General features: G+C 47.3%; 1 pseudogene; it reads right to left on the minus strand.

Moving 5' to 3' along the window:
• Positions 1 to 483: 483 nt before the first annotated feature.
• Positions 484 to 3,930, minus strand: LOC108634664 (annotated as a pseudogene).
• Between the last annotated feature and the right edge of the window lie 4,178 nt (positions 3,931 to 8,108).

Genomic DNA, 8,108 nt, shown 5'->3' on the forward strand with positions numbered 1-8,108 from the left:
AGACGAGTCCTGATGTCCATCTTATGTCCCTCTGTCCTTCAGAGGTCAGGGCAATTACCGGTAAATTGCTTGTTCCACATGTCTGAGGTGATAGGGTTTACGAAAGTCATTGTGACCAAGTCCGACAGTCTGGCCACACTCCATTTCCACCAGCTATCATTTGAAGTCACACATTCCCATGCCTTACAGTGACGACTCTGCATGCCACCGCAAGTCTTTATCGGGTCTCTTTTGTGCCCCGGACATGCATAGAAACCCACTTTCTGCAGATAAGCGCATGCCCAGGAAGTCTCCATCAATTCTTTTAGGTGGAAGTCAGGTCACCATGTGTTTACGGGGTGCATGGCAGTCGTCTGGTTCAGCACCTCGTATGTCTCTCCATTTCATAGTTTCCAGATTACTTGGTCCTGGGCCGCACCTAAAGCCTTCCAGCCCAGGAGGGAGAGCACCAGGAGTAGCCGGGTAGCCATTTTACCATTTTACCTACTTTTGTTGTCTTCGCAGTTTTAGCTTGAGTGGGTTACTTTTGTCCAATTTGGCCTTCCACTGGGGGAGGAACTCTTCTTGTAAGGCGAACAGATCTGCAGGCCATGTGTGGGTGTAATGGACCCAAGCAGAGATGCTGTCAACTTTGAGAGCAGTTGGTGTCGTCAAGACGACAGGAAGGGTCCCTTCCACCTAGGCTCTAGGGTCTCTTGGCGATGACGGCGCACGTACACACAGTCTCCTGGCCAGCAGCAGTGAGGTTCATGTGGAGGGTCTGATTCATATAGCACTTTGAGCCTCTTCCATGTGTCCCTGTGGGAGTATTGTAAGGACTGGAGACAAAAAAGCAACTTCTGATCATCTATTTCTTTTAACACTTCTGCCTTTAGGTTAGGGATTATTGGGGGAGGTATCCCATACATGATTTCAAAAGAGGTGAGTCCCAGTTGGTAGGGTGAGTTCCGCACCCAGTACAGGGCAAAGGGGAGGAGAGCCACTCAGTCCCCACCAGTCTCAGCAACTAGTTTTGTTAATGTGTCTTTAAGCATCCTATTCATCCTTTCCACTTGCCCTGAGCTCTGGGGCCTATAGACACAGTGCAGCTTCCATCTAGTCCCCCAAGCCCAGGCTACCCCCTAGCTTACCTGAGACATGAAGGCTGGCCCATTATCTGATCCTACCTGTGCCGGAAACCCAAACCGTGGCAAGATGTCTGCAATCAGCTTTTTGGCCGCCACCTGTACTGGTTCTCTCTTGGTGGGGAAAGCTTCTACCCACCCTGAGAAGGTATCTATGAACACCAACAGGTATTTGTATCCATATTTACCCGGTTTTATCTCAGTGTAGTCCTCCTCCCAATAAGCTCCTGGCCTTGTCCCCTGTTCTCTAATTCCTTGGTTGGCCAGATGAGGGACAGCATTCGTGAGCTGGCATGCTTTGCAGTTTGATATGATGTCTCCTATTATCGTCCTGACATCTTTCGTGGTAATCTTGGCATGTCTAATCAGGTCTTGCATTTTGTGGGTTCCCAGGTGAGTGGCACGATGCATTTTTAGTAACATTTGTTTTCCTAGTTCTTCTGGGAGGATTAGAGAGCTGTCTGCTGCTCTCTACCACCTGACCAGCTGTTGGGCCATAGGTAGGCTTTTTATCCAGTCTAAGTCTCTTGTTGAGTAATTGGGCAAAGCTGGCAGAATAGGGCTCCCAGGGTCAGGCAGCTGAAGAGTGGCCTTTATCACAGTATTCTGGGCTGCATCCCTGGCTGCCCTGTCCGCCAAGTTGTTTCCCCTTGAGATCAGGGTGTCTGGCTTCTGGTGCACCGGACAGTGTACTATGGCTACTTTTTTAGGAAGCCATAATGCTGAGAGGAGAGCTTTTATTTCTTCTTTGTTTTTAATCATCTTACCCTCGGCCGTGAGGAGTCACCTCTCTCTGTAGATGGCCCCGTGTATGTGGGCAGTAGCAAAGGTGTATCGGCTATCGGTAATGAGGTTAAGCTTTTTGTCCTTTCCCAACTGGAGGGCTTTTGTTAGGGCGATTAGTTCAGCCCTTTGAGCCGAAGTACCCGGAAGTAGTGCTTCTGCCCACTCAATTGGGGTTTCCGTGGTTACAGCCGCCCCTGGATACCTGAGTCCATCTCCATCGAAACTGCTCCTGTCCGTATACCAGGTGACCTCAGCATCCGCCAGGGGGCGATCTTGCAAGTCATCTCACGTCCCATGCACCTGGACTAGTATGTCTCTGCAGTCATGGATCGGGGCTTCCAAGTCCGGGTTAGGAAGCAACATAGCCGAACTGAGAGCAGTAGGTGGTAGAAAGATGATTCTGGAGGGGTTTAGCACTAGTCCCTGGTAGTGGGTCAGCCGAGCGTTGCTGATCCATCTATCTGGGTGTTGTTTCAGTATGCCCTCAATGGCATGGGGGGCAGTAATATGTAACCCCTGCCCTAGTGTCAGTTTGTCTGCATCTTTGACCATTAGGGCCACTGCCGCAATCATGCAGAGGCATGGGGGCCAGCCTGATGCTATGGGGTCTAGGCATTTAGACAAGTAGGCCACTGGCCATTTCCAAGGTCCCAAATGTTGCATCAGCACCCCTTTTGCTACTCCTTGTTTTTCATCCACATACAGGAGAAAGGGTTTTGTGACGTCAGGCAACCCTAGGGCGGGGGCTGACAGCAGAGCCATTTTAATAGTTTTGAAGGCAGCCTCCATCTGTTCTGTCCAGCTGAAAGGGGTGGTACTTTTGGTGGCTTCATATAAGGGTTTAGCCAGTTCTGCATAGTTTGGGATCCAAAGACGGCAGAAGCCAGCAGACCCCAGGAATTCTCTCACCCTTCGAGGTGAGTCTGGGGTTGGTATTTTGAGTACCGTCTCCTTTCGTGCCTCTAACAGCCACCTCTGCCCTTCTTTTAATACATACCCTAAGTAGGTGACCTCTGGTTGGCATATCTGAGCCTTTTTGGCTGAGGCTCGGTACCCTAATTTTCCAAGGGTCTGCAATAGTTCTTGGGTGCCCATGAGGCAAGTCTGTTGGTCTTTTGCTGCAATTAAGAGGTCATCTATGTATTGCAACAAGGTTAGTTGGGGATGCTGTTGTGTAAACTCACCCAGGTCTTCATGGAGGGCCTCATCGAAGATGGTGGGAGAATTTTTAAATCCCTGTGGCAGTCGCATCCAGGTCAGCTGTCGGTTGATCCCCTATTCCAGGTTGGACCATTCAAAGGCAAAAAGCTCCTGGCTCTTGGGCGCCAGGGATAGACTAAAGAAAGTGTCTTTTAGATCTAGGACCGTATACCAGTGATGATCTGGCGGGAGTGAGCTCAAGACGTTGTATGGGTTTGGCACTGTAGGACGAATATCTAGAACTCAGCGGTTAACTTCCCGCAGGTCCTGTACTGGCCGATAGTCATGAGAATTTGGTTTTTTAACAGGGAGCAGGGGAGTGTTCCACACCGACTGACAGGGTCTCAAGATTTTCTGGGCTAGGAGCCTGCGGATATGGGGGGTGATTCCCTGTCAGGCCTCTAAGGTCATAGGATATTGTCTGACTTGGATGGGATCCACCACTGGCTTGAGATCTATATATATATAGGAGGGCGGTGCCTAGCCAAGCCTGTTCCCCCTGTCTCGGCCCACGCTTCAGGGAATTCATCTAGCCACTCCTGGATGTCTGTTTGGGGAAGGGTCTGTTTTTGGTGCTGCCAATATTCATCCTCTAATTGAATTGTCAGTACTTGAGTCAGCCTGCCCGCCTGATCAAGTATTTTAGTTTCTCCGGGAAGAAGTGAATTTGAGCTCCCATCTTGGTTAACAAGTCTCTTCCCAACAGTGGGAAGGGACATTCTGGGATGACCATAAAGGAGTGGGATACCCAGCCCGTACCCAAATCCACCAATCTTCGGGTAGTCCATGGATATTGTTTCATCCCAGTGGCCCCCTGCATCCATGAAGTCTTTCTGGCCAGTTTCCCTTGGGGCTCCAGCAAAACCGAATATTGAGCCCCTGTGTCTACAAGGAAGTCAATTGGGGTCCCTTCCACTCTTAGGGTTACCCTGTGTCCAGGGAGGGGCGCTGAACCCCATCTCCCCTAGTCACTCAGTTCATCGACGGCCAGGATAGGGGTCTTTCATGGTCCCTTCTTTTTTTTAGGACATTCTTTGGCCCAGTGTCCTTCCTCCTTACAATAGGCGCATTGATTCTTTCCTAATGCTGGTCGTGTACGGGGGCAGCTCTTACCTTCAGCCGCTAGGCGGCGCAGCTGGTGCTCCCTTTCTCCCGAATCAGGAACTGTTGCCACTAGCAGGATGCATGCCATATTGCGGATCTGGTGGTCTGCTGCCTTAGCTTGTTTTTCCTTGGGGGTCTCTCGAGTATTGTAGACCCTTTCTGCCACTGTTATTAAATCCTGGATACTCTTTTCACCCAGGTGTTCTGGTTTTTGTAACATTTTCCTGATGTCTGGAGCCGCCTGGTTGACAAAATGCATTATCAAAGCATCCTGAGTGCCTTCTGCTTCTGGGTCCATGGGGGTGTATTGTCTAAAGGCTTCCATCAGCCTTTCCAGATAAGCGGGTGGACTCTCAGTGGGGCCTTGTTGAACATCTCCTACTCTAGCTAGGTTAGTGGGTTTCTGTGCAGTTGCCTTGAGCCCCCCCCCCAACAGAGTCTGGCGGTAGACCCGGAACCTCTCCTTACCTTGTGCCATATTGTAATCCCAGTCAGGTCGTGATAAAGGAAAAGAGGTGTTAATTTCATCTATATTAGTGGTGGGTTCTCCATTTGCCCCTGGGACCCTTTTACAGGCCTCATTCTGTATTCTCTCTCTCTCTTCCATGGTGAAGAGAATCTGGAGCAGCTGTTGACAGTCATCCCAGGTGGGCTGATGAGTAAAAAGCACAGTTTCTAGAAGGTTAGTTAGATCTCTAGGGTTATCTGAGAACTTAGCATTCTGTGACCTCCAGTTATATAGGTCACTGGTAGAGAAGGGCCAATATTGATGAGGTTGGTTCCCTTCCTCGTCGGGGGGACCGGCCACTTGTAAAGGGAGGGCAACTGTTGAGTCTACTGGCCCCGCTGGAGACATGGCTCGCCTATGGCGAGTATTTTGTGCAGGCCTCTCTTCTGATGCTTCGGCCCTAGGTGGAGGGATAGCAGGGGCCCGCAGTGGCTCGAGGGGTTGGTAAGGGGGTGGGAAGAGAAGTTCTTCCTCTGTTCCCCCTTGTAAAATGAGGTACAATGGCACCGTTGGTTCAGGTTCCTTGGGATCTTTCAGGTTCTTTCCTACATGTGTCACCAGCACCTGTGCAGTGGAGAAACCCTGTTGAGGCAAGAAAGGTTTTACCCGTGGAGGAGGGCACAATATAAGATCTTTCCACACTATTACATAGGGAACTTGGTCAGGGTGTCTGCTCCTTGGTCGAAAGATGATATCTTGGACTTGGTGCATGGTTTCCAAGTCAAAGGTGCCCTCTGGGGGCCATCTCACATGGAAGGTTGGCCATTCCGCACTGCAAAAAGTGATTAATTTATCTTTCTTAATTTCCACACTGAGGTCACGTGCGCACATCTTGACCTCCTTAAAATGGTCAGTGATCAGGGATAGAAGGGTAGGGTTAGATTGACTTTGCCCCATCATTCCTAGATCAGTCAGATGTTGGTAAATTAACACAGACAGTAGAGATAGCCACACAGACAGACAGAGAGACAGAAGATACAGACCTCCAGGAGTCCAGAGGTAAAACTGAATGTAAGACGACAGCCTCCGACCATTCAGCAGGAGCGACCCGCTATCGTCTACAGAGAACAGGGGCACTCCGTCCCCTCCGAAGGGGCCGGGGACATCTCCCAATGACCCGCACCGGTGACCTGCCAGCGCCTCCGCCTGAGTCATATACAAGCTTCAGAAAATAGGCCTTATCAGAAACAAAGAGACAGAGAAGAGCTTACCGGCTGCAGATAACTCTCTGGATCAGTTTCCCTGTGGGACAGATGGGAGATCCCGGACGAGCCCCCAAATGTTATGCCCAAGTCTCGAAATCTCCCTATGACCACCAGGGAGCCGATATCTGATGTAAAAGCAAGAGAGTTTTTATTACCAAGCTCAAGCTGGGGCTCCCACCGTTACTGATGCAGCGGCTAAGGAGAGGAGCCCCAAACTCTGGGTTACATTGCTTATATAGGGTATTCTCGCATGAAAAATTTGAAAAACGGGAGTTTCTGGGTTGGGAGACATCTAATTGGTTACATTCTGTGGAAGGGTTAGGTGTTGGGTTCTGATTGGTTTTCATTTCCTGGGCTGGCCACGGGTTCTAATTGGTTCCCATTTCCAGGCCTTAATTCAAATTTCCCAGGCAGGTCATAAGTCCTGAATGTAAAGTCAGGAGATCCTGATCTGGGATCTGATTGGCTCACAGGTGGTGGGGTGAGGTCAGGGGATTTCCAGAGACTCTTTCCTCAGAACTCTAAAATGGAGTCTTTTATTTTTTTGGGCAACATGGAATGGCTTCGGCTCTTCACTACCTCAGGTTAGCTCCCTCAGATTGTCTTCAAGGCATTCAGGCCTGGTCTCTACCCTAAGCAATGCAGCCCGTGCCTCCCTATTTAGCCCCCTCTTGCTGGTGGCGAAGGCAAGAGTCTGGGCTACTCCTCCACTGGGAGTTGCTGTTAGGCACATAATCTGTGGGTTTTATTTATTTATTTTTCCTCCCGGTTATGTTGCCTCTGGGATTCCAAAACTCCCCACAGACTCGCCAGTGAGAGGGTTTCCTGGTGTTTAGAAACTTCTCCTCTTTTACAATTCCCTCCCTGGGATGGGTCTCTGTCCCTAACTCTTTTGTCTCTCTTTTATCCTTTATATTTTGTCCTACCTCCTTTCGAAGACAATGGTCTGCCTTTCTGGGTGCCTGGTGTCCTCTGCCAGGGTTCAGAAATTGTTTTGTAAAATTTGCTCAACTTTCAAATGACCTTTCAATGAATTTGTGGGGTGAGAAAGTGGTCTCCCATCCTATTCCTCCACCATCTTAGGACCACCCCCTGAACTTCACTGTTTAATAAAAGAATAAATCTCACTTAAATTTATTATTACTACTGATATATTTGGGCTCATTTATGCTGTTTTAATTTGTTTTATTACTTGTTTGTTTTTATTTGTAATGCTTAGTTACAATGCTTTCATTTTTTACTTCCTTTTTCTTGGATTGACCAAACTTATTTATTCCTTTAGTGGTTTCAAATATATAAAAGGGTATATTCTTTCAGTGATTAATTTAAAATTTTATTTAATTAAAAAAATTTTTTTTACAATAGGTCCTCATTGGCTATCTATTTTAAATAAGTGTGAACACATCATTCTCAAACTTCCAGTTTATTTCTCCCTCAACATTTCCCCCTTGGTAACCATAAGTTCATTCTGTACATCTGTGACTGTGTTTCTGTTTTGTGAATAAGTTCATTTGTATTTTTTATTTAGACTCCAAATATGAACAATAACATATTTTTATCTTTCCCTGTCTGATTTACTTCACTTGATAAGATAATCTCCTTGCTGCAAATGATATTATTTCATTCTTTTTCATGACAGAGTAATATTACATTGTATATGTCTGACACATCTGTTTTATCCATTCCTCTTTTGATGGACATTTAGATTGCTTCCATTCCTTGGTTACTGTAAACAGCACTGCAATGATCATTGGGTGCATGTATTTTTTCATACCATGTTTTGCACTAGATATACACCCAGGAGTGGGATTGCCAGAGCATATGGTAGCTCTAATTTTACTTTTCAAGAAATATCCATACTGTTTACCATACTGGCTGTATCAATTTACATTCATACCAACAGTGTGGAGTGTTCCTTTTTCTCAATACCCACTCCAACATTTATTGTTTATAGATTTTTCAATGATGGCCATTCTGGCTGGTGTGAGGTGATATCTCATTGTAGTTACGATTTGAATTCCTCTAGTAATTAGCGATGTTGAGCATCCTATCCTGTGTCACATGGGCACCTGTATGTCTTCTTTGGAGAAATGTTTGTTTAGGTCTTCTGCTCATCTGTGTTTACCCAGTATGTATAAGTTTATTTTGTATATCTGTAACTCTATTTTGTTTTGTAGTTAA

The sequence above is a fragment of the Capra hircus genome, unplaced genomic scaffold (assembly GCF_001704415.2).
Source record: "Capra hircus breed San Clemente unplaced genomic scaffold, ASM170441v1, whole genome shotgun sequence".
Taxonomy (NCBI): Eukaryota; Metazoa; Chordata; class Mammalia; order Artiodactyla; family Bovidae; genus Capra; species Capra hircus.